The following is a 19,866-nucleotide window of genomic DNA, read 5'->3' on the forward strand; positions in this document are numbered from 1 at the left end:
ACAGAGCCTGTGGAAACGGGCTCCAGAGATGCCCTGCGCCTCCAGGGAGGAGCCCCTGGCTCTGCGGCAGGTTTTCAGGTGAGCCCGGAGGAGCCCAGGCTGGGATTTGGAAAGAAGGAGAAGGAGAACAAAGCCCCCCCAACCTTGGGGCGGAGGGGCAGGCAGCGCCCAGTCCCGTTCACTCCCTTCCCCCTATTGCAGGGGCGGCTTATTCCAATCTCCCCCTCACCACGCTGTCAGCCGGGGTTTTCAACCAAACTGGGCTCTCGGCTGGGGATGAGGGGGCAGCCACGCCCAGGGCCACACCCCACGGCGGCCGGTGGGAGAGCGCTCGGCCCGATCTGGCTTCTTTTCTCAGACAAGCATACATGCACAGGGACCCGCCAACTTCAGCCCCCGCCTGCCCACACAGACCCTGCCTGACGCCCCCCGCCCTGTTCTCTCGCCTAGGCCAGCATATGGGGCGCCGCCCAGGTACCCTTCACCTGTCGGGCTCGGGCACCCGGCCTCCCTCCCCCGCCCCACTCCCGCCCGCGGTGCCTGGAGCCGGACGCCCTGTATGGGTGGGGCTCCGTCAGCAACGCCGGTTACCGCGGGCCGGACCGGGCCTGGCGGCGCTCCCTGGTCCGTGCACCCCGGGCAGAGTGGGGTGAGGGGCGCCGGGGATCGCGGCCGCGGCCCGGGCGCACGGGGAAGCCAGCCCGCCTTACCTGCGCTGCGGCCACCGCTGGGGCTGCCCGCCCAGCCTCCGCGCACGCCGGCCTCGGACCCGCCGACCGAGCGCGTCTGTGATGCCGATGCTGCGGCAGCAGCGGCGGTGGCGGGGCGGGGCGGGCGTGCGCGCAGGGGCGGGGGAGGGGAGCGCCCGGGAGGAGAGGGAGGGAGGAGTGAGATCACCTCCCCGACCGCCCGCCCCGCCCCGCCCCGCCGCACCCTAGTCCCTGGTCCCAGCCGAGCGGGACTCTGGCTGGGGGCCCCCGGGCAGCCCACTCAGGGAGCTCAGCGGGATCCCAGTCGACGGGTCCCACCAGACCCCCTCCCCTGCAAACCAGGAGTCTCCGGCCGGAGAGTGTCCCCAGCCCCAGCGCAAGGGAGCCCGCTGTGAAAGCTCGGAGCGGGAATCGCGGGGCGAGAGTGCTCCCAGAGACCTGGGGCCGGGCGGTGGAGAGAGGAGTCCGATAAGGAAGGGGATTCTCCCCCAGTCTCGGCCCGGCCCTCGACGGCGCAGGCCAGCGATGGGCATCGCACGTAACGCCCCCACCCCCCTCACACACATACCCAGGGCAGGACTCCCGGGACCTCTCCCGAATGCCGCCCCCCCGCGATCCTGAGCTCCCAGTTCGGGTCCTAATGGGAGGGGTGCGGGGGCTTCGATCTCCAGCGTGTTGGGGAGGCGCCGCGGAGGGCGGGCTCCTGCGCACCCCAGAGCCCAGGCGGGCGGCACGGTAGGAGGCGAGTCCAGGGGCGACAGGGTCTCGGAGAGGGTATCCCTCGAACTGCCGCCCCCAACTCCCAGATTTTCCTCCAGCTCTCCGGTGTCTTATTTCTTTGTCCTCGGGATTGGCCCCATTCGACCTTTCCCGCCGACCCCACTCTCTCCCACTCTCCCCCGCAGCCCTGCACAGGATCGAGAAGGAAGGAGCTCCTCCCCAGCGCCCCCTCCTAGGCTCAAGGCCATGACCTCACAGGCGAGGAAGCAAAATGGAGGGGTAGGAATTCCGGAGATGGCGAGCTGGCTGCAGCCGCAGGGCTAGGAAGGCCTAGGGCCCTGATGGCAGATTACAGCTCTGGTGGCCAAGGTATTTTTATGGGCATGCCTGTTGCCCAGTGAAGCATTCCAGGGGCCCTCAACTCAGTCTCACAAGATTCCCCAAGTGGTGTGGGGCCCTGGAGGGCCCACATGGGAGCAGCCCTGGCATCCTGCCTTGGATGCCCCACCCCCATAGTGCCAGCTTCAGTTCCCCTGGAATGAGAAGCTTGCTGTGGACCCACCTGTGCTCAGAGAGGGTCTGGATGCCATGTTTGCCCATTCTTTAGGAGGGAAATGGACAAGACTAGGCACCTGAGTGAAGGTGGACAGCTAGGGAGACTGCTCCCAGAGTGGAGGCACCTGCAGGGCATCTTCAGGTGACAGCAGAGGAAACTGAGCCTGCCTGGGTCAGGAGGCCAGCGGGCCCATGAGCTGGGCGAAGAGGGTGTGTTTTCCATGAGGCACTGAGCTGTGGTCAGCTTCCTGCCTTTGCTGATCTGAACTCTGATAGGCCCCTCTCCTCTCCAGCTGCTGCCTCCACTCACTCCCTATGTTCCCAGCCTTTTCTCCAAGCCCCAACTTCTGCAAATCCTTTATCTAATCTAGGGTTTGATGCCCATCAGGATGATGACTTTGACAGGGGTGAAGTAAGCAGAGAATAGAGCCCATTTATATGCACCTGCTAATGTGTAGTGATGGGTCCATTTATGATAACAAAAAATTAATTACTAGGACTACACGACATCACATTTCCTGAGCAGAGCCATGGACCTGCCATCGTTACGTTTCCTGCACATTTAAATTGCACACCAACCTGGGGAGGTCTGTTGAAGCATTCGCCCCAGGTTACAGATGAGAAAACCAAAGCCCACAGAGCTCAAGGGCTGGGTCCAGCAGGCACAGTTAGGAAGGTCTCTTTATCTCCACTGGCTCATTGCATCCACACACACACCTCCCCCAGATGACAGTGCTGTTATTATCCTCACTCTCCCAGTGAGGTACCCAAGGTCCAGAGAGGGGCAGTCATGCAATCAGGAAATAATTGGCACTATCAGTGCCCCCATTTCACAGATGAGGAAACCAAGGTCCAGAGAGGTCAAATGACCCACCCAAGATCGCCCAGAAGGTAAATGGCAGAACTGGGACTTGAATTCCCTTCTGGTTGACCACAATGTCCATTCTCACTTCCGTGTATGAGGTGGAGGAGCCAATGGGAGCAAGAGCAAGAGTGACAGAAGACCAAGGGCAGGGCAAGTCCCAAGAGAAGCAGGAGGGACTGGCCCTGAATAAGAGGCAAGCCACCCTTCCACTGCCATGTGCTTGCTGTGGAGGTTAGGGAGACACCAAGCAGACAGATGGCTGCCTCTTTGCCTTCAACGTCAAGTACTTCTCACAGCCCTGCTCCCTGTGACCCACCCCTCACAGACACAGTGGACTGGACAAGGGAAGCCCCAGACTGACCCTGTGATGAGCATGTGGAAGTCGCAGAAACCACAGCCAACAGTGGGGCAGGAAGGAAGTGCCAGCAGGCAGGCAAGCTGGGTTCAGCCAGACATGTCTTTCTCTGTTCTCCTTTCAATCTTTCTGTGTCTTCATATCTCAGGTGTGGCACTTAGAAACAGCACATAGGGGCCGGGCGCGGTGGCTCAAGCCTGTAATCCCAGCACTTTGGGAGGCCGAGACGGGCGGATCATGAGGTCAGGAGATCGAGACCATCCTGGCTAATACGGTGAAACCCCGTCTCTACTAAAAAATACAAAAAACTAGCCGGGCGATGAGGCGGGCACCTGTAGTCCCAGCTACTCGGGAGGCTGAGACAGGAGAATGGCGTGAACCCGGGAGGCGGAGCTTGCAGTGAGCTGAGATCCGGCCACTGCACTCCAGCCTGGGTGGCAGAGCAAGACTCCGTCTCAAAAATAAAAATAAAAATAAAAATAAAAATAAAAATAAAAAATAAAAAATAAAAAAAATAAAAAATAAAAAAAAAATAGAAACAGCACATAGTTGGGTTTTGGTTTCGTTTGACTCTAACAATTCTTGTCTTTTTAAAAATCAGCTTTGAGACCAGCCTGGGCAGGAACATAGTGAGATCCCGTCTCTTCAAAAAAAAAAATAGAAAAGTTAGTCAGGCATGGTGGTGCACGCCTATAGTCCCCAACTACTCAGGAGGCTGAGGTGGGAGGATCCCTGGAGCCCAAGAGGTTGAGGCTGCAGTGAGCCATGATCACGCCACTACACTCCAGCCTGGACGACAGAGTGAGACCCTGTCTCAAAAAAAAAAAAAAAAAAAAAAAAAAATCAGCTTTATTGGAGTATAATTTACATACAGTAAAATTCATCCTTTTGAGGTTTACAGTTCAATGAGTTTTGGTGAATGTTGTGTAACCATCACCAAAACCATGCTCTAGAACATCTCATCACCTCTCCAAATTCCCACATGCCCTTTGCAGCCAACCACTCCCTCCACCCCTGCCCTTGGCCACCACTGATTTGATGTCTGTCTTTTCTAAACTTTATTATAAATTGAATCATGCGGTATGTATTCTTTGGTCTGGCTTCTTTCACGCAGCATACGTTTTGAGCTTCATCCGTGTTGGGGTGTGTGCGTGTGTGTGAGAGAGAGAGAGCGCGTGAGAGTGAGAGAGAGCAGTGCATTTCCTTTTGATTGCCGAGTAGTATTCCATTGTTTGGCTGGATCAGGGTTTGTTCAGCCATTCACCCACTGAAGGACACTTGGGTGGTTTCCAGCTTTGTGTCATTATGATGGAGTGGCTCTAAACATTTATGTGCAGGCTTGTGTGTAAACGCGCATCTTCATTTCTCTAAGGTAACCGCTTAGGAGTGGATTGTTCGGTCAAGTGGTAGATTGACGTTGAACCTGCCTTTGTCTTTGGACTGTGCAGGTCAGCTGGTCGCACAGTGATGAGTGCTGTTATCTCTGGATGTAGTCACACCAGCTGAGTGTTTGCTTTCTATCTGCCCTGCTTTCCCCATTTCTCTCCCCCACCTCCACTTTATTATTTTTTTATTAGTGTTGTTATTACTTTGAGACAGGGTCTCGCTCTGTTGCCTAGGCTGGAGTGCAGGGGTGTGACCATGGCTCACTGCAACCTCGACCTCCTGGGCTCAAGTGATCCTCCCACCACAGCCTCCTGAGTACTGGGACAACAGATGTGCCGCCACCATACCTGACTAATTTTTTTTTCTTTTTTTGGTAGAAGTGAGGTCTCACTATGTTGCCCAGACTGGTCTTGAACTCCTGGGCTCAAGTGGTGATCCACCTGCCTTGGCCTCACAAAAGTGCTGGGATTACAGGAGTGAGCCACTGCACCCGGCCTCATCCCCACTTTGTATCAGTGAAGATGTGTCCGGAGTTGGTTCCTTCCAGTGGCTTCTTGGTCTGGCTGACTTCAAGAATGAAGCTGCGGACCTTCGCAGTGAGTGTTACAGTTCTTAAAGGTGGCGCGGACCCAAAGTGTGAGCAGCAGCAAGATTTATTGTGAAGAGCGAAAGAACAAAGCTTCCACGGCATGGAAGGGGACCCAAGCGGGTTGCCCCTGCTGGTGGAGGGAAGTGGGGGGTAGCCAGCTTTTATTCCCTTATTTTTCCCCTCCCACATCCTGCTGATTGGTCCATTTTACAGAGTGCTGATTGGTCCATTTTACAGAGTGCTGATTGGTGCATTTACAATCCTCTAGCTAGACACAGAGTGCTGATTGGCGCATTTTTTACAGACTGCTGATTGGTGTGTTTACAATCCTCTAGCTAGATAGAAAAGTTCTCCAAGTCCCCACTCGACCCTCGAAGTCTAGCTGACTTCACCTCTCAAAGGTTCAGGATAGGAAGCAGAAATTCCTCCTGTGATCATGAACAGAAAGGAATTCTGTAGAAGTGATCAGATGCGTACCTGACCATTGGATGGGTCAAAGGAGTGGACTCTGGGCTGGGTGTTGGCAACACCAGTGCAGACCTGGCTCCCCAAGGAAGCTGCTACCTCTGCCACCATCCACAAGGTGGAGGATTGGGAGGCGGCCAGTGTAACCTTTGAGTTCAAAAAGACACCACCAAAGTCATGACCTGAGGATCAGCAAGCTGGGACCTGGAAGCCATTGCCACAAGTGCCCCTCAACAACCAAGGAGTGGAGGTTAGACCCCAGAAATTCCTTGATGTCTAGCAGAAACGCAGCCCCACACAGCAGAAGGGTGACTTCTCTTCCTTCGGTCATCCAAACTTCATGTGAGCACACCAGATTGGCAAAACTAAATTTGCTTCCCAAAGCCCAGCTGCTCTGGAGTCTGGGACATTTCCAGCCTCTGCCATGCAGAGCCCATGAGGTGGGAGTGAGTGCCCAGAACTGTCAACACGCCCAGGGAGACGCTCTGCTCTTGGTCATCTTTTAGATGGACTGGATTTGTTTTCTCATTCTATTTTCCCCTCTGTTTGTTTAGAAGTGCTCTATGAAATTTTTAGTAGTTCCTCTACCTATTTTAACATGTATTCTTTTTTTTTTTTTTTTTTTTTTGAGGCGGAGTCTCACTCTGTCGCCCGGACTGGAGTGCAGTGGCCGAATCTCAGCTCACTGTAAGCTCTGCCTCCCGGGTTTACGCCATTCTCCTGCCTCAGCCTCCTGAGTAGCTGGGACTACAGGCGCCCGCCACCTCACCCGGCTAGTTTTTTTTTTTTTTTTTGTATTTTTATTAGAGACGAGGTTTCACGGTGTTAGCCAGGATGGTCTCGATCTCCTGACCTCGTGATCCGCCCGTCTCGGCCTCCCAAAGTGCTGGGATTACAGGCTTGAGCCACCGCGCCCGGCCAAAAAAAGAATTTTTAAAACTATTAACTCACTCAGGGAGATAATAGAATGTAAAAATATCCATGAAACAAGAAGAGGACGCTATAAAAAAGGAACATTCAGAGAACAAACAAGAGTTTTTTGTGGAAGCATGCATGAAAAATTCAATAGATGGATATTTTTCTTCTAACAAAACATAGAAAGTTGCAAGACAACATCACTCCCATCCTAGCTACAAGAAGAAGCTGGATCACCTACAAATCATAGAATTTTTTTTTTTATTTTATTTTAAGGCTATTGGGAAGCTGAGGTTGGGGGAAAAAAGAATCAAAATCTTGAAAAGCCCTTTCTAGGAGAAAAAAGCCCCATAGCTGCTTTTATTTTTGGTAGAGCAGCAGCAGGAAGAGGAGGCTGTCACAGACTTGTGTGAGAAAGAGAGAAACTTTGAACACATTTTAAAAGGCTGAGTGTGGGATGGCATGAGGCTATAGACTCTCTAATGCCTCCAATTCAAGAGAGCTTACATTCACCCACTAACTCTTTTGTATGGGCCTTCACCAAGAGAGTTTGAAGGCAAAGCAGGTGGGCCGAGAGATACTCTCTGAGGTAGAGATGTGCTCAGGCTGCTGAAGTCTGGATGTAGAACAAGGGAACTGACAGGAACCCCCCTGGGGCTCCTGACTTTCCACTGAGTACAGAGCAGCTGTAACTGGTGACTGAAGCAGGGCAGGAGGACTGAAGAGTTCATCCCCAGGCTCTAGGAAGTCTTTTTTTTTTTTTTTTTTTTTTTTTGAGACGGAGTCTCGCTCTGTCGCCCAGGCTGGAGTGCAGTGGCCGGATCTCAGCTCACTGCAAGCTCCGCCTCCTGGGTTTACGCCATTCTCCTGCCTCAGCCTCCCGAGTAGCTGGGACTACAGGCGCCCGCCACCGCGCCCGGCTAGTTTTTTTTGGTATTTTTAGTAGAGACGGGGTTTCACCATGTTAGCCAGGAGGGTCTCGATCTCCTGACCTCGTGATCCACCCGCCTCGGCCTCCCAAAGTGCTGGGATTACAGGCTTGAGCCACCGCGCCCGGCCACTCTAGGAAGTCTTAAGGCAGGACAGAAGAACTGAAACAAACCTTCCAGTTGGTTCTAAGCCTTACACTGAGTACAAACCGGGAGCCAACTATGGGGTGGAGTGGAGGCAAAAGACCTACAATAGGCACCCGGGAACGTGCGTTCAGGGATCTGCTGAAGTCTACGGGTGAAGCAGAAGAGCCAAAGAAACTCCCAGCCACTCAGATCACAAGTCCTGCCAAAGAGAATGTTCTGATCCTGCTCTGAAATCATCTGAAGTATACAGGAAACTGAGTCTACGCAAAGCAACAAGAAACCCCAGACTCTGCCTAACTACACACCAGCCTCTAATACACACACACACATGAACAAACAAGAAGGGTCATGCCCTTTTTGGGGCATAATTTTATTTGTGTCCTCCCCACTGTTCTATTACATTTATTTACCCAAGAAGGAGTAAATATATATGATTATTTACTTCTTAAAATAGAAATAGGCCAGGTGTGGTGGCTCACACCTGTAATCCCAGCACTTTGGGAGGCTGAAGTGGGAGGATTGCTTGAGACCAGGAGTTTGAGAACAGCCTGGGCAACATGGCAAGACTGTGTCTCTACAAAAAATACAACAATTAGCTGGGTGTGGTGGTGCATGTCTACAGTCCCAGCTACTCAGGAGGCTGAGATGGGAGGATCCCTTGAGCCTGGGAGGTCGAGGCTGCAATGAGCCGTGATCGTGTCACTGCACTCCAGCTTGGCTGACAGAGTAAGACCCTGCCTTAAAAAAAAAAAATGGAATTTGTGAAGGGCTCACCTGGGTAGTCCTGGCCCAGGTCTTCCAGGTGGTGGCTGTCAGATGGTGGCTGAAGCTGGAACAGTGTGGTGCCAGAGCAACTGAGAGTTGCCTGGGCATCTCTCCCTCTTCATATTGCCTCAGAGCCTTTTTTTTTTTTTTTTTTTTTTTTGAGACAGAGTCACACTCTGTCCCTAGGCTGAAGTGCAGTGGCATGATCTCGGCTCACTGCAATCTCCGCCTCCCAGGTTCAAGCTATTCTCCTGCCTCAGCCTCCTGAGTAGCTGGGATTACAGGCACCCGCCATCACACCCAGTTAATTTTTGTGTTTTTCAGTAGAGACGGGGTTTCACCATGTTGGTCAGGCTGGTCTCTATCTTCTGACCTTGTGATCCGCCTGCCTCAGCCTCCCAAATTATTGGGATTACACGCATAGCCACCGTGCCTGGCCTCAGAGCTATTTTGTGTGGTCCTTCCATGATGGCTGATTTGGGCTTTCTTGTAGCCTCAGGGAAGTTGGAATGCTTACATGGTGGCTAAAGGCTTGAAAAGTGAGTGTCCCTGTTAACAAGGCAGACGCTGCATTACCTTTTCTGCACTAGCCTCAGAAATCAATCAGCACCACCTTTACCATATTACCTCGAGTACAAGAAAGTCACAAGCCTGCCCAGATCAGAGGGGAGGGTTAAATTCCACCTCTTGATGGGGAAGTGGCAAGGTTCCAGGAGAGCATGTGGGATGGGAGATATTGTTGGGGCTACCTTTGAAAAACACAATCTGCCACACACACCAGTTAAAAGGCAGAGACTGTTGGGCTAGATAAAATAGCTATATGTTATTTACAAGAAGCACATTTGAAGCATAAAGACACAGACATGTTGAGAGTAAAAGTATGGAAAAAGATATACCAAGCAAACACTGAGCATAAGAAAGCTGCCATGGCATCATACTAATGTCAGGTAGAGCAGAATTCAAGACAAAGAGTATTACTAGAGATCAAGAGGGACAGTCGCAATGAAAAAGGAACACATAATCAAGAAAACACAACCATTTCAAATATATAAGCACCTAATCTACCAAATATGTGAAACAAAATTTATAGGACTAAAGGATTCTAGATACAGATAAATCTCCAAACATACTGGTCGACTTTAACACTCCTTTCTCAGTAAATGATAAAACAAATAGGAAAACAATCAGAAGAATATAGATTTGAACAACACTATCAACCTAATTGATTCAATTGATATATACGGAACTCTACATCCAACAACAGCAGAACACATATTCTTCTCAAGTGCAGATGGAACCCCAACCAGCATAGACAGCTTCTGGGCGATCAAGCAAGCCTCAATAAATTACAAAGGGTCAAAATCATACAAAGTACGATTTCTGACCACAATGATGTTGAATTAGAAATCAACATCAATAAGACATCTAGGAATTTTCTAAGTATTTTGAAATGGAAAAATATCTACTTCCAAATAACCCAAGAACCAAAGAAGAAACCCCAAGTAAAATTATTGGTAGAACATATTTTTCACTGAATAGAAATGAAAACAAAATATCAAAATTTGGGAATTCAACAAAACAACTGAGGAGAGGAAAATGAACTACTTATATTAGAAAAGCAGAAAGGTCCCAAAATAATTATTTAAGTTTCTACTTTAAGAAACTAGAGCCGGTCACGGTGGCTCACACCTGTAATCCCAGCACTTTGGGAGGCTGAGGCAGGCGGCAGATCACGAGGTCAAGAGATCGAGATGATCCTGGCCAACATGGTGAAATCCCATCTCCACTAAAAAATATAAAAATGAGCTGGGTGTGGTGGCGTGTGCCTGTAATCCCAGCTACTGCTACTCAGGAGGCTGAGGCAGGAGAATTGCTTGAATCTGGGAGGCAGAAGGTGCAGTGAGCCGAGATCGCACCACTGCACTCCAGCCTGGCGACAAAGCAAGACTTCATCTCAAAAAAAAAAAAGAAAAAGAAAAAGAAAAAGAAAAGAAAAAAGAAACTAGAAAGGAAAGGGCTAATTAAATCCAAAATAAGCATAAGGGAGGGAATAATAAACAGTACAAATCAGTAAAATAGAAAAAATTCAAAAGAGTAGGCAGTACATAGTGGCTCACGTCTGTAATTTCAGTGCTTTGGGAGGCCAAGGTGGGAGGATCACTTGAGGCCAGAAGTTCAAGACCAGCCTGGGCAACAGAGCGAGACCCTGTCTCTACAAGTAGCTAGGATTACAGGTAGTCACCACCACACCTGGCTATTTTTTTTCTTTTCTTTTTTTTTTTTTTTTTTTTTTTTTTGAGTCAGAGTCTTGCTGTGTCGCCCAGGCTGGAGTGCAGTGGTGCGATCTTGGCTCATTGCAACCTCCACCTCCCGGGTTCAAGTGATTCTCCTGCCTCAGCCTCCCAAGTAGCTGGGACTATAGGCGCATGCCACCATGTCTGGCTAATTTTTTTTGTATTTTCAGTGGAGACGAGGTTTCACCATGTTGGCCAGGCTGGTCTCAAACTCCTGACCTCAAGTGATCCACCTGCCTCAGCCTCTCAGAGTACTAGGGTTGCAGGCATGAGCCACTATGCTCGGCCTCTATAAAAAAATTTAAAATTAGCCAGGTGGACCGGGTGTGGTGGCTCATGCCTGTAATCCCAGCACTTTGGGAGGCCAAGGTGGGTGGATCCTGAGGTCAGGAGTTCAAGACCAGCCTGGCCAACATAGTAAAACCCTGTCTCTACTAAAAATACAAAAAAATTAGCCGGGCATGGTGGCACGTGCCTGTAGTCCCACCTACTCAGAAGGCTGAGGCAATAGAATCACTTGAACCCTGGAGGCAAAGGTTATGGTGAGCCAAGATCGCACCATTGCACTCCAGCTTGGGCCACAGAGTGAGACTCCATCTCAGAAAAAAAAATAAAAAAATTAGCCAAATGTGGTGGTGACTACCTGTAATCCTAGCTACTGGGGAGGCTGGGGCAGGAGGATTGTTTGAGCCCAGGAGTTTGCAGTTGCAGTGAGCTATCATCACACCTCTGCACTCCAGCCTGGGTGACAGAGTGAGACCCTGTCTCTAAACAAACTAGAAAAAAAAAACCCCAAACAATACCACAAAGCAAAACAACAAATGAGGAATAAATGGGGCTGGGCACAGTGGCTCATGTCTGTAATCTGAGCACTTTGGGAGACTGAGGTGGGTGGATCTCCTGAGGTCAGGATTTCGAGACCAGCCTTGCCAACATGGATGAAACCCTGTGTCTACTAAAAAGACAAAAACTAGCTGGGCGCGGTGGCAGGCGCCTGTAATCCCAGCTACTTGGGAGGCTGTGGCGGGAGAATCGCTTGAACCTGGGAGGCAGAAGTTGCAGTGAGCCAAGATTGTGCCACTGCACTCCAGCCTGGATGACAGAGTGAGACTTCGTCAAAAAAAAAAAAAAGAAGGAGAAGGAGAAGGAGAAGGAGAAGAAGAAAGAAGAAAGAAGAAAGGAGAAAGGAGAAAGAAGAAGAATAAATGGATCAAAACAAAATCTGCTTCCTTGAAAAAATCAGGCTGGGTATGGTGCTATTCCCAGCACTTTGGGAGGTGGAGGCAGGTGAATTGCTTGAGCCTAGGAGTTTGAGACTAGCCTGGACAACCTGACAAAACCCTGTCTCTACACAAAATACAGAAATTAGCCAGGTGTGGTGACTCATGCCTGCAGTCATAGCTACTAGGGAGGCTAAGGTGGGAGGATCACTTGAGCTCAGGAGGTCCAGGTTGTAGTGAGCTGAGATCTCACCACTGCACTCCAGCCTGGATGACAGAGTGAGACCCTGTCTCAAAAATAAAAAATAAAAAATAAAGAAAATAAAGAAAGAAACGAAAAGATCATGGGATGCCGAGATGGGTGGATCACCTGAGGTCAGGAGTTCAAGACCAGCCTGGCTGACATGGTGAAACCCCATCTGTACTAAAAATACAAAAAATTAGCCAGGCATGGTGGTGGGCATCTGTAATCCCAGCTACTCGGGAGGCTGAGGCAGGAGAATCGCTTGAACCCAGGAGGCGGAGGTTGCAGTGAGCCAAGATCACACCACTGCACTCCAGCCTGGGTGACAAGAGTGAAACTTCGTTTCAAAACAGAAAGAAACAAAACAAAAAGATCAATGAAATTGATAAGCCTCTAGCCAGACTGATCAGAAAAATAAAATGGAGAGAAGATACAAATTACCAATATAGAGAATAAGAGAGAGGGGGCATTATTACAGATCCTACAAACATAAAAAAGTGATAATAAGAGGATGTTGTGAAAAACTTATTCCAATACATCCAACAACTTAGATGAAATGGACAAATTCCTTGAAAGATACAAATGGTCAAAGCTTATTTAGGAAAAAATAGATAACCTGATTAGCCCTATATCTGTTAGAGGAGTTGAATTTATAACTGAAAAAATTATCGGCTAGGCGCGATGGCTCACGCCTGTAATCCCAACACTTTGGGAGGCCAAGGCAGGTGGATCATGAGGTCAGGAGATCGAGACCATCTTGGCTAACACAGTGAAACCCCCGTCTCTGTTAAAAAAAAAAAAATACAAAAAAATTAGCCAGGCGTGGTGGCGGGTGCCTGTAGTCCCAGCTACTCCAGAGGCTGAGGCAGGAGAATGGCGTGAACCCGGGAGGCAGAGCTTGCAGTGAGCTGAGATGGCACCACTGCACTCCAGCCTGGGCGACAGAGTGAGACTCAGTCTCAAAAAAAAAAAAAAAAAAAAAAAAAAAAAAAAATTCTCTACAAACTTTTCCAGAAAATAGAAAGAGAGAACACTTCCCAACTCATTTTATAAAGTCAGCATTATAGCCATCCCCAAACCAAAGATATTACAGAAAGGGAAACTGTAGACCAGCATCTCTCATTAATACAGATGTAAAAATGGTAAACAATGGCCAGGCGCAGTGGCTCACGCCTGTAATCCCAGGACTTTGGGAGGCCAAGGCAGGTGGATCACCTGAGGTCAGGAGTAATAGTAAAACTCTGGCTCAAAAAAGAAAAAATTCAATACTCACTTGTGATAAAAGCTTTCAGTATACTGGGAGACAGAGTGAGAGACTATGCCTCCTCCCCACCAAAAAAAAATTTTAAAAAGAAAAAAAAGAAGTTACAAAGTACTACGTACTCATTTATTTATTTATTTTTATTATTATCTTTTTTGAGATGGAGTCTTGCTCTGTCACCCAGGCTGGAGTGCAATGGCAAGATCTCGGCTCACTGCAACCTCTGCCTCCCGGGTTCAAGTGATTCTCCTGCCTCAGCCTCTGAGTAGCTGGGATTACAGGCGTGCACCACCACGCCCGGCTAATTTTTGTATTTTTAGTAGAGACAGGGTTTCACCATGTTGGTCAGACTGGTCTCCAACTCCTGACCTCAGGTGATCTGCCCGCCTCGGCCTCCCAAAGTGTTGGGATTATGGATGTGAGCCACTGCCCCTGGCCCTTATTTATTTATTTTTTGAGATGGAGTTTCACTCTTGTCACCCAGGCTGGAGTGCAGTGGTGTAATCTCGGCTCACCACAACTTCTTTCTCCTGGGTTCAAGTGATTCTCCTGCCTCAGCCTCACAAGTAGCTGGGATTATAGGCGCATGCCATCATGCGCGGCTAATTTTTGAAAATACTACATACTCTATGATTCTATTTATATAAAGTTCTAGAAAAGGAAAATCTATAGTGATAGATCAGTGGTTGCTAGGCTTTCAGGTAGGGGAAGAAACTTGACTGCAGAAGGCCACGAGGGAACTTTCTGGAATGTTCAAAATATTTATTCTATATCATGATTGTGGTTGTGGTTACATGACTGTATGCATTTGTCAAATCTTATTGAACAGTGCAATTAAAAATAATGAATTTTACTGTATGCTAATCATACCTCAACAAAGCCGGAAAAAAAAGTCACTCTGGAGGAGAGAAATCAGAGGAGAGAAATCATTGCCTGATGAGGGCCGTTCCAGGGTGGTGAGTGCGTGAGCACTGAGGACACCCGGAGCAGCTGCTGCAATAATCTGGGGGAGGAACGTGCAGGTGGAGAGAGCACTAGGAAGTCAGACTGGGGAACCCCGAGGCAGTTACCCAAACAGCCCACTAACAGGAACTGCAGTCGCCCGCCGCCTGGAGGAAACGGGGAGGGCCCATTGCCTTTTTTAAAAAAAAATCTCTGCAGCTTTGCCAGGGAGCCGCCTCCTGCCTGACTGTCACGTGATGACCTGGAGGCCATCTATGGGTACGGCCCTCAAGCCCTCAACGCTCACCCTTCTTCTACCCCCGGCCCCTCACCCCAGCACCTGCTGGAGACCCTGGCCCTCCCTTCCATTCCGCAGGGCTCCTAATCTATCCAGTTCCATGGGCTGCCTTCCCGCAGCCATCAACAGGCTCTGTCCAGCTTTCCCAGTTATTATTCACTTAGGTGAATGGACACAATTAGATGATCATCCGCAGACTGTCTTCCTGTCATCACTGGCACACGCACACACCGTCACACACACCACACACCACACACCCTCACGTGCACACCCTCACACCGTCACACCCACACATGCACAACCCCCACACATGCACACCCCTCACACACACCCACACACGCACACCCTCACACATGCACATCCTCCTACACACACCCTCACACACACCCACACACGCACACCCTCCTACACACACCCCCTCACACACACCCACACACGCACACCCTCCTACACACACCCCCTCACACACACCCACACACGCACACCCTCACACATGCACATCCTCCTACACACACCCTCACACACACCCACACACGCACACCCTCCTACACACACCCCCTCACACACACCCACACACGCACCCCTCACACATGCACATCCTCCTACACACACCCCCTCACACACACCCACACACGCACACCCTCCTACCACACCCCCTCACACACACCCACACACGCAACCCTCCTACACACACCCCCTCACACACACCCACACACGCACACCCTCACACATGCACATCCTCCTACACACACCCCCTCACACACACCCACACACGCACACCCTCCTACACACACCCCCTCACACACACCCACACACGCACACCCTCACACATGCACATCCTCCTACACACACCCTCACACACACCCACACACGCACACCCTCCTACACACCACCCTCACACACACCACACACGCACACCCTCACACATGCACATTCCTCACACCACACCCTCACACACACCCACACACGCACACCCTCCTACACACACCCCCTCACACACACCCACACACGCACACCCTCACACATGCACATCCTCCTACACACACCCTCACACACACCACACACGCACACCCTCCTACACAACACCCCTCACACACACCACACCACGCACACCCTCACACATGCACATCCTCCTACACACACCCATCAACCACACCCACACACGCACACCTTCACACATGCACATCCTCCTAACACACCCTCACACACACCCACACACGCACACCCTCCTACACACACCCCTCACACACACCCACACACGCACACCCTCCTACACACACCCCCTCACACACACCCACACACGCACACCCTCCTACACACCCCCTCACACACACCCACACACGCACACCCTCACACATGCACATATCCTACACACACCCCCTCACACACACCCACACACGCACACCCTCCTACACACACACCCTCACCACACCCACACGCACACCCTCACACATGCACATCCTCCTACACACACCCCCTCACACACACCCACACACGCACACCCTCCTACACACACCCCCTCACACAACCCACACACGCACACCCTCCTACACACACCCCCTCACACACACCCACACACGCACACCCTCCTACACACACCCCCTCACACACACCCCCTCACACACACCCACACACGCACACCCTCACACATGCAATCCTCCTACACACCCCCTCACACAACCACCACGCACACCCTCACCACATGCACATCCTCCTACACACACCCCCTCACACACACCCACACACGCACACCCTCCTACACACACACCCCCTCACACACCCACACACGCACACCCTCACACATGCACATCCTCCTACACACCCTCACACACACCCACACATGCACATCCTCCTCACACACCCTCACACACACCCACACACGCACACCCTCCTACACACCCCTCACACACCCACACACGCACACCCTCACACATGCACATCCTCCTACACACACCCCCTCACACACACCCACACACGCACACCCTCACACATGCACATCCTCCTACACACACCCCCTCACACACACCCACACACGCACACCCTCTACACACACCCCTCACACACACCCACACACGCACACCCTCACACATGCACATCCTCCTACACACACCCTCACACACACACCCTCACACATGCACGTCCTCCTACACACCCCCTCACACACACCCACACGCACACCCTCACACATGCACATCCTCCTACACAACCCCCTCACACACCCACACACGCACACCCTCACACATGCACATCCTCCTACACACACCCCCTCACACACCCACACACGCACACCCTCACACATGCACATCCTCCTACACACACCCCCTCACACACACCCACACACGCACACCCTCACACATGCACATCCTCCTACACACACCCTCACACACACCCACACACGCACACCCTCACACATGCACATCCTCCTACACACACACCCTCACACCCATTCACACCATGACACACGCACACCCACACACGCACACCCACACACACCATCACACATGCACACCCTCACACCGTCACACACACCCTCACACACATGCACACCCTCACATACGCACACCCTCACACACACCCTCACATGCACACTGCCACACACACCCTCACATGCACACCCTCACACACACACCCTCATACCCGCAAACCCTCACACACGCACACCCTCATACCCACAAACCTTCACACACATGCACACCCTCACACACACACACCCTCATACCCGCAAACCCTCACACACATGTACACCCTCACACACACACCCCACACACACACACCCTCGTACCCGCAAACCCTCACACACGCACACCCTCACACACACCCTCACACACACACCCTCACATTCACACATGTGCACTTGAGTTTTTGTTAAATTTGTTTTTGTCCCCTTCAATCCCATCCTCCAACCCGTTGTTCCTCCCTGTCTCCTGGGCTCTACGTATTGTGCTCCTTCGGGTCACAGTCCCTGTGAGGGTCGTTTCTGTTGACAGGTACTTGGCTCCTTCATCCTTCCCACTGCCCACAGGCTCCGCCATCTGCACATGCACCCCTCCCACACAATCAGGGGCCTCTTTCTCCACGTCCTTGGCTGCCTCCTCTTTGTCTTCCACCCCTTACAAATCCTTCAGGGCCCTTTAAATGCCTTTTCCACCTGCCTGCCCCCTCTAGCCCCGCTGCCCAGTGTCAGGTGGGTCGCATCATTTCTCTCCTGGGTGACAGGCACAGCTTCCACCGGCCTCCCTGCCTCCACTGTTCTCTGCACAAGCCCATGTGCTTCCATCTCTGTAGCCACAGTGCTGGGCCAGCGGCACTTGCAGTTTGGTGAATGGAGGGTTCTGATCATGGGGAACTGGTGGATAGAGAGGGACAGACAGTGTCCCCCCAATCTGCTTCCTGTCCTCTTCTGCCCAGGTACTAGGCTGGAAGATCAGGAGCCACACCTTGGCACTCACAGGGCCCTTTCTGCAAGTCTTAGAGTGACCAGTGGGAGGTGTGCACAGGGGAGCTGCGCTGGCAGGAGTGGGGGCCTGGCACGCCCCCAGGTAGATGCCCTGCCCCTGTTAATGCCCAAGGGCAGGGGCTTGAGGCAGCCCAGTGCCATCCTTGCTGACTCACGTGGGCCTAGTGTGAATCAGCACAGTCTGCCCTTCTTCCCATGGGAGCTGCTGCCCAGCCCCATCTTTCTCGGCCCCGGAGGGGTGTCAGTCCAGGGTCTGCCCAGGGCCTCTCTCCTGGCACAGCTCCATGTAGTGCCTGCCCACGTGGCTCCCAGTTCCTCCCGGGGGTCCTGGCTGAGCAGAGTAGCGTTGGGTCCTGATCTAGCTTCTTGTGTCCCAGAGGAGACCACCATGGGGCCCTTCCTCCAGACTCTTCCCCAGTTTAACAACAGGAAGTGAGGAGTCCAGGGGGCAGAGATTGCCACGGGCCTGACCACGTTGCTAGGGGAGGTCCCAGCCCGCTGCTGAGATCTGGCACTGCACAGCCTCTTTCAGGCAGAGAAACTGATAAGGAGATGGTTGCCTGCTCACCTCAAAAGGCTGGCATGGATTCCTTGGCCTAGCCGGCTTTAGACAGAGGGAACAAAGGTTTCCCCAAGGCCCTGCCAGTCCCCGGCCCTCCCCATCTTACCACCATAGGTCCCCCTCAATCATCAAGTCCCATTGCACAGAAGGGGAAGCTGAGGTGCCAAGAGCTGGCGTGGCCTATTCAAGGTCACACTACTGGGCAGGGGCCAAGGAGGGTCTGGAGCCTTGCTTTCCTATTCCCCAGCCAGGGTCCCCAAATTCTCTGCCAATTGAGGGGAACCATCTCCTATTCCATTGATCTGGGTGGCAGTAGGAAGGCCATTTCTATGTTCCTAGGTTAGTGACATCGTGAGGATGTGCATGCACTGAGGAGATGCGGCTGAAGTGTCAGGCCCTGGGTGCCAGCACTCTGCAGCCTGCCCCCAAGGCGCTCTGCAAAAACATGGTAAAGATACGTGTGTGTGGTGCGGGGTGTGATGTGCACCTGTGTGTGCTGCGGGTGTGTGCATGCATGTGGGTGTGTGGTGTTGGCTGTATGTGGTATGGTGTGGTGTGCAGGTGTGTGCATGTGTGTGGTGTGTATGGCTGTGTGGTGGGTGCATGTGTGGGTGTGTGGCGTATGGGAGTGTGTGGTGTGTGCATGTGTGTGGTGTGTACGTGTGTGCATGGTGTGGTGTGTGGTGTGGCATATGGGTGTGTGGTGGGTGCATGTATGTGTGTGGTGTGACTGTGTACATGTATGTAAGTGGTGTGGTGTGTGCGCTGTCTCTGGAAAATGCCCACCCTGTGTTTCCACCACCCTAACAGGGCCGGGAGGGGCCAGGGTGCTGCCAGGCTCTCTGGGCAGGAAGAGGAGGCCTTGGCCGCGGGCTGGACTTGGGCCTGGTCCGTGAGGCTGTTTTGGTCTCTGGCTTCACAGGGCAACAGAGAAGACAGATAAACAGGAAGAAAGCAGCTGCCTTGGGCTGGGCTGGGCTGGGCTGGCCTCGGCTGAGCTAAGCCAGGCCTGGGTGCGGGGGGGAGTGGAAAGAGAACGACTGGGATGGGGGCTGGAGGGGGTGTGGGGGCAGGGGAAGGAGAGAGGTGTTGGGGGAGGGAGGAGAAGGGCCCAGGTACAGGGAAGGTGCGTCCACACTCATGGCATGTTCAGGAACGAGCAAGCGTCTCTGTGTTGTGTTTGTGGC

At 52.0% G+C, this 19,866-nt stretch overlaps 1 protein-coding gene and 1 long non-coding RNA gene across 3 annotated transcripts in view; one reads left to right on the forward strand and one right to left on the reverse strand.

Moving 5' to 3' along the window:
* The window catches only part of L1CAM (L1 cell adhesion molecule), a 25,092-nt gene extending 24,270 nt beyond the window's left edge, over window positions 1-822 (reverse strand). For both annotated transcript variants that reach the window (XM_030933490.1, XM_030933488.1), the window contains exon 1: window positions 711-822. The gene's annotated coding sequence lies outside the window, so the exon portion shown is untranslated. The remainder of the gene's footprint in view (window positions 1-710) is intronic.
* Window positions 1-18,137, forward strand: part of LOC104661192 — an 18,420-nt gene extending 283 nt beyond the window's left edge. Inside the window, exons 2-7 of the long non-coding RNA XR_004058301.1 lie at window positions 5-78; window positions 451-614; window positions 1,529-1,537; window positions 1,616-1,710; window positions 3,167-3,283; window positions 18,069-18,137. This is a non-coding gene — a long non-coding RNA (putative lung carcinoma-associated protein 10). The remainder of the gene's footprint in view (window positions 1-4; window positions 79-450; window positions 615-1,528; window positions 1,538-1,615; window positions 1,711-3,166; window positions 3,284-18,068) is intronic.
* Window positions 18,138-19,866: the final 1,729 nt, after the last annotated feature.

The sequence above is a fragment of the Rhinopithecus roxellana genome, chromosome 7, assembly GCF_007565055.1.
Source record: "Rhinopithecus roxellana isolate Shanxi Qingling chromosome 7, ASM756505v1, whole genome shotgun sequence".
NCBI lineage: Eukaryota > Metazoa > Chordata > Mammalia > Primates > Cercopithecidae > Rhinopithecus > Rhinopithecus roxellana.